Raw genomic sequence first — 7,586 nt, 5'->3', positions numbered from 1 at the left:
TTCAAAAAAAAAAATTATTCTCTAATCTTGACCAATTGAGATTTTTTTCTTTTTAAAAAAAATCCTGACAAGAGAGAATTGTAAAATTTTATTTAATAGTAATTTGTACTTATAAAAATTAATGATAAATATGATAGTAAAAAAAAATTTAGTTAACAAGAAAATTTGTAAAAAATATTAGTGATATTGGAAAAAATGAATTTTGAAAATGACAACTTTTAAAAATAGTTAATATTTACTGGAAATAATTATTTGATAGAAATTTTATTTTTCTAAATCCTAGAAAAAATATAATTGTAAAAGAATATGTAATATTAATTTTCTTTTCTAAAATCCTAAAAAACTGTGCAAGAGTATTTGATAGTTTTGTTTCTTATTTGTATAAAAAATCCTAAAAAAAAAAGTTGTATCATATTTTTAAGTCCTAATAAAAAGAAAATTATAAAACATTATTTGATAATATTTTTAAGAGAGTATTTGATGATGAACATGATACAAAAATATATTTAATTAACAAAAGAAGTGTAAAATTAGTATTGATACGAAATGTAAATTTTCTTTATTAGTAACTAAAAATAATTATTTGATAGCAATCTATTTTTTTCTGAAATTCTACAAAGAAGATTATTATAATATGTTATATGATAATAATTTTCTTTTTCTAAAATCTTATAAAATAGAATTTTTTCCTTTAAAAAAAATCCAAACAAAATAAATTTTTAAAGAATTATCTAATAAAACATTAAATTATTACATAAGAACATGTATAATGTTGTCATTAATGTTGTCATTACTTTTCATTCAATTTCTTATTTCGGGTTGTGTTCAGTTTAAACGTTTAGATATAGTATTTTATCTAATCCTAAGTACAAAGTTTATAACAATTCATCTATTTACCATGACTATAAAATACAAATATTAACTTAAACTTATGTGTAAAAATGAGTTTTAATTATAAAATAAATCTCAAACAACATATGCAAAAAAAAACCAATCATAAAACTATAATAAAATTATTTCTTGTTTTATAGTTTTTATTAAATGAAAACATCACACAAAACCCGTTACAACGCAACGGGCTCATATCTTGTGTTACATAAAGTAGCGTGTAATCCAAAACTTAATAACAATCTTTAACAATAGACTAAAAAATAGGAAGAGCGTGTATATTTTAGTCCCAACTTATTGAATAGGTCCAAAAGAAAATATGTCATGGTAGAGTTTAAATAGGACTGTATTTTAATATAGTAAATTTTTAAAAAGCTAATCACATACCAAAACAGTAATTGAATCTGTACTATATTTTGGGAATTATTGATTTGTTTCGTGGTAAGTAATATTATTTAGATTTAATATATGATCCTATTTGATAAGTAATATATGACTAGGTAGCGATTCGCACCCTGCGCTGGATGAGATAGTTAAAGAAAGTTACATTTTGTGATTATGTATATTATAATTTAGCTTGACATTATACCACATTTAAGCAGGTTTTGAAAACCGGACCGGTCAGTCTAACCGATCTGACTGTGAATCGGCTATGTAGCCGAGTCCGGTTTAAGTCGAAAATCAGATATGACCTAAAGCGCTAAAACCAGTTGAAAACTGGCAAAACCAGAGACCATGTTTAATATTAGAATTCAGTTTTCTAAATTGCATCATTTACTTCCATTTTGCGTTACAATTTAATGCAAATAATTTGTTTAGGAAATATTTCTACTTTTACTTTTCTTACTTCAAAGTAAGGAAAGCAAAATTTGTTAAACAGATTCTCAGTTAAAACGAAACTTATGATTTAAATAAATCCTCTTTAGTTAGTTATATTGTCATATATATATAACTAAAATTCATATATACTTTCATAGCATCTGTTTTTCAAAGTATGTTTTATTCCTAGTTCCTTTTATAACATTTTCATGTTATATATACATACTATATATACATATAAAACCCCAGTTCGACTGGTACACCGGTCCGACCAGCAATCTAGTGACAATGTCGAATCAACATCTGGTCCGGTTTTCAAAACATAACATTTTACACATACGTAAATTTATGGACATAAAAGTTAAATTTTTCAAATCATCATTAAATCTGTCGTAATGAAATAAGTTTGTGGGTAAAACATGACAAATTTGTTTAAGTAAATCTGTCAAATTTAAGTAAATCTGTGACTAAAGAGAAATAAATATGTCGAAAATAAATTTGTGACTACATAAATCATTGAAAAATAAGTCTATGTAATGGCAAAATCGTAAATACTATTTTCTGTAACAAAAAAATAATGGTAAAATCGATATAACAAACTATTAATAAAATAAAATTCGAGTTAATCTAGTAATAAATTGATAAATAAGGGTTCAGCTAACTTTTTCCCTATTAGGATTTTGTTTTACATTATACCACATAAAGGACTCAAATTCAATGTGATATTGCAGGAAGAAGAATCGAATACTGCTCAAACACATATAGCATCCATATTTTCGTAATTGCGACTAAAGAAGACTCAAATTCAGTATGATACTGCGGTAAAGTGTTAGACAAAATGAACAATACAGAAAAGAGATATGAATACTCGATAAAGCCCATTCGTGCAGCATCACCAACTCGTGTCGTATGTGAGTGCGGAGCATTCTTGTGTATCCACCAGCTCAATCTCTGTTTTAACACATAAGATAGAGATCATGAAACAGAGTAGTTAAGAGATACAAAAAAACAAGCAAAAAGAAAAGCGAAGACTGGACAAACTAGGGCTGAAAATTAAGAAGACAAGCACGTGATAAAAATGTGTGTCATTTTAATATTTAACATTTGGGCAATTTGATGTGATTTTATCAAATATTTATAGATGAGCCATCTAAACTTTATAAAACAATATTAAATAGTCGTTCTAGGTTTAGCTGTGAATTAACAAAAGAACATCGTCAACTAGGATTTTGTTTGAGTTAACCATTAGGGTCATCAAACCAATCCAAGCCGAACCAATCCAAGCCGAACATGTTTGAAATTTCTGCCGATCGGTTCTGTTGCAGTAACCGAAGTGAAACCAAAAAGACCAAATCTCGGTTGGGTTCGGTTTGAAAATTTTGGTTCGGTTATAAATTCCAGGCCTAGAAGTGGTTATGCTAAAAATCATGAATCTGTACTATACATATGCATGGTCAACAATTTCAACTTTTATAAAGGTAATTATATGTATCATTAATGAAATGTATTGTTAGCTCATTTTAAATTTTTAAGTGACAACATTTTATCAGTAGATAAAAGTAAAACTATAAATTAATAAAATAGATTAGATTTCTCATTACACATAAAAAGGTCAGAAATAATCTTCTTTTAAAAGTATTGATAATTTTGACGGATCAAACCCGTTGATGGTTCATCAGCTGAGACAATAAATAGAGAGACCAGAAAATGTAAAAAAAAAATAAAAAATTCTACCTTATTTGGACGATTTTTTTTTTCTAATTTACAGGAGAGGCTTGTTCCAAATTAGATCCCGGAAGAAACTCAATCTCGTAGTCAAATCTGCTAATCAGAATTTTTTTTGTCAAATTTTTTTCATTAAACCTAAATGGCTGTTGTTTAAAGGATATATTAAAGAGAAAACCCAAACATAAAATTACAACATAAGATCAAAGGCTAGTGGGAAACACGTGTGATATGTCGAGAGACTAATGGGAATTATTACAACCAGGTGGTTGTCCACGATTTCGGAGATATAAACATGTCATTTTTTGAATAATAAAATTAATCTAACTATGTAATATTATTAAGTTGAGAGATATTATCATATATAACATATATTTTGTGTAGCTAGATATATATTAATTTAGTGTGCATAGTTGACATGTGGTGGTCAGTACTTCAAGTAGTCAGCAATTATTTTTCTCGATTAATAATCAAAACAATTTTATTATTTTAAATAGTTTAAAAATAAAAAGTCTTGGTATTGTATAATCTTAGAAGATTATTGAGATATAGTGATAATTCTATCAATTTAAATATAAGGTTTCAAAAAAAAAATTATGACATAATTTGTGATTAATAAAAAAAAGATTAATGAGCAAAAAAAATATTTTATAATACTTTATATTTTCACATTATTTTTTTACCACTTTATTTTATTTTGAATTAAAATAGTTACAAAATTTCCGTAACTTTGTCAAATCGCAAATCACATTTTCTCAAACATTTTTTATTTAGTGATTACCTTAACACTAACAATTGGTTAATCAAAAAAATACATCATTAAATTCTCTCCAATCATCAGACTATCGTATAAAACAATGATTCATTTAAAAGTATTATTTTTAAAAGTATTACTTTCATTTTTAAAAAGTTACTATAATACATACATATTTTAATTAAATATTATTAACTAATTTTAAATTAGAAAAATAATATTTTAAATTTTAAATAACATGATGTCATTATTTTCGACATATATACTTAATATTAATGTGAGATTCAGTAGTTTTATTATTCATCACTCATTTTTTATATATCTATCATTTCTTTTTTTCTTATTACAAAAATAAGCATGTCAATCTTATTATAATTAAAACCATATCAATAGAGTCTTAACTATAGTCTCGTATTAATATATTGTTTCCGTTTTTCAATTTATATTATTATAAACTAATCAGAATTACTTACAATGGAATAAACAGAAAGAAATAAAAATCTACAAATTTAAAGGAAGATATCTCGTCAAATTTCCGTGATTATGTTCCATGCATGACCATGATCCCTTCCTAATAAGATGTTCTGTGTATATATATAATCTAAATAACAAAAGATGTAAAACATCTTATCAGTATCCTAAGAAAAAAATGAAAAATCTCTCAATATTTCTATGTGTCGTCTGCATGATTAGCCATGTATACGGCGACATCAGGATTGCGAACGAACTCAAATTCAAGAAAAAACTCTGGATAAGCTGTTTCTCCGGAGACGACCAAATGGAGCCAGTGATAAAAAACCCAGGAGAACGCCATCGAATTAACTTCAACACCAACATTTGGGGGACAACGCGTTTCATGTGTACGTTGAGACAAGGGCCTAACTATAGACACACTCAGAGCTTCACAGCCTTCAAACAGGTAAGTCCCAGCACTACAAGAATAATTAAAAATAGCAAAGGACTGGTGAAGACATTTCCGTAGCCATAATTATTAGCGATGAAAGTTGCGATGGATAGCGACAAAACATAAAAATGGTAAGTTTGTAGCTAATTTGTTGCGATCTATAGCTATCTAGCTACGAATATGATCCATAGACATTTGCTAGCTAAATAGCTACTAATTAGCGAAGAATTAATTGTCGCCAAAAGTTTTATAGTTATCAACACATGATTATAAATATTTATGTGTCTAATTGATATGTATGTGTTATATGTTTGAAATTTGCATTTGTGATGTATGATTGAAACTAGTAATGTTTGAATTAAGATACTGTGTAATTGTGTTATATGTTTGAAACATTTTACTTTTTCTGCTTATTTGTTTGGTTGATACTTGAGATATAAATTATAGTATAGGATTTGATTTTAGGGATTGTGGTTTAGGGTTAGGGTTAAAAGATTTACTGTTAAAAAGTTATCAAAAACATAGTAAATTATAATTGGTTAGAAATTTATATTACATTATTTAAAAGTATATAAATTTGTGATGTAAAAATAAAAGTATTTGGTTATTATTTTTGTTAGGGATTATGGTATTGAGTTTAGAATTTAGGGCTTGTGGTTTAGGGTAATGAGTTATTTAAGAAGTTGTTAAAAATATAAAAAATTGGTTAATAAATTTAAATTGGTTAGAAATTTATATTTAGACAATTAAAAATGTATAAATTTGGTTATTATAAATTTTTTTTTAATGTTTAACATCACAAAGTTTGATTTCCCTCCACACATTTCCCTCTTAAGTATTTTTGGCTCCAATAATTTCCTTCCAAGTATTTTCGGGGTTAGCTCCAAAAACTTGTTACCGCTTAAGTGTTACGACATAAAAAAAAAAGAAGAAGACCAAATTCTCGAAACTCAGTCTTCTTCTCTATCTCGCCTCTGTCATGTTATCTGGTACTTTCTTCATGGCTCACACCGGACAAACCTATAATCGTCGTCGTCCATGGCCACCAAAGTTGAATCTCCCGGGTACGTTTTGCATACCCCTCTTTCTTCTATTAGTTAAGGTAAGGGTTTTGATTTGGGTTTTTGGATTAGGGTTTCAGAGATAATGGAGCCTTGTGGGACTGGAGAGCCAGAGAAAATGGTATCTATTTGAAAGTGTGGGCGGGCGAACATGAGCAAGGTGGGGCCTATATGCATAAGGTGCATGATTGGATATACTAGTTTGTAATATTCTTTTCTTATATCTTATATATTCAAACAGAAGTCACAACCTTAATTTATGTGTGATTTTTTAAAAAAAATGGACATAATAGACATATTTCTATAATGTCATGTTACATTTTATCTCTAATATTATCATTTAAATTTTGGGCCTACCAGAAATTTTTATTGGGCTATAATAATTGGATTTAAAGAATAGATGATTCATTGAATTTATAAATAATATAAATTAAATAAATATAATTTAATATTGTAATACTATACCTCCATATGTTAAATATTTAAGTAGTCGATGTTAACTTTTAAAATTATAAAGATTTTTTTTTTAAATAACAAAAATCATATTATCTAACAATGATTAATCTTTACGACCTTAAACCAATGAAAACAAATTTAAACTATATATTTTATTTTAAAAACTAAATAAAAACGAAATGTTTAATTATTTACTCGATAATATAAATCTATGAAGCAAAAAGTTTAATTTTTAAAAAACTTTCTAAATTTGTGAAATGTTACAATATCTTTGAATATGACAATAAAACAATATTTTACTAATCTTTATATATATAGTTACGATTTTAATAATAAAATAACAATCCGAAAATATATATATAGAAGAAGATACAAATACACGTAAAAGCTTAAAACAATCTATTCAATGAAAAACATATACCGTAAACCTATTATGTTTTAAAAATTGATAGACACATATATTATAATATATGTGTCTATCAATTTTTAAAACATAATAGGTTTACGGTATATGTTTTTCATTGAATAGATTGTTTTAAGCTTTTACGCGTATTTGTATCTTCTTCTATATATATATTTTCGGATTGTTATTTTATTATTAAAATCGTAACTATATATATAAAGATTAGTAAAATATTGTTTTATTGTCATATTCAAAGATATTGTAATATTTCACAAATTTAGAAAGTTTTTTAAAAATTAAACAAAAACTAATTTTTAAAATATTTACTCGATAATATAAATCTATGAAGCGAAAAGTTTAATTTCTTAAAAACTTTCTAAATTTGTGAAATATTACAATATCTTTGAATATGACAATAAAACAATATTTTACTAATCTTTATATATATAGTTATGATTTTAATAATGAAATAATAATCCAAAAATATATATATAGAAGAATATACAAATACATGTGAAAGTTTAAAATAATCTATTCAATTAAAAAAATATACCGTAAACTTATTATGTTTTAAAA

The sequence above is a fragment of the Brassica oleracea genome, chromosome C7 (assembly GCF_000695525.1).
Source record: "Brassica oleracea var. oleracea cultivar TO1000 chromosome C7, BOL, whole genome shotgun sequence".
NCBI classification, from domain to species: domain Eukaryota; kingdom Viridiplantae; phylum Streptophyta; class Magnoliopsida; order Brassicales; family Brassicaceae; genus Brassica; species Brassica oleracea.
Note: the sequence above shows the minus strand (reverse complement) of the source record.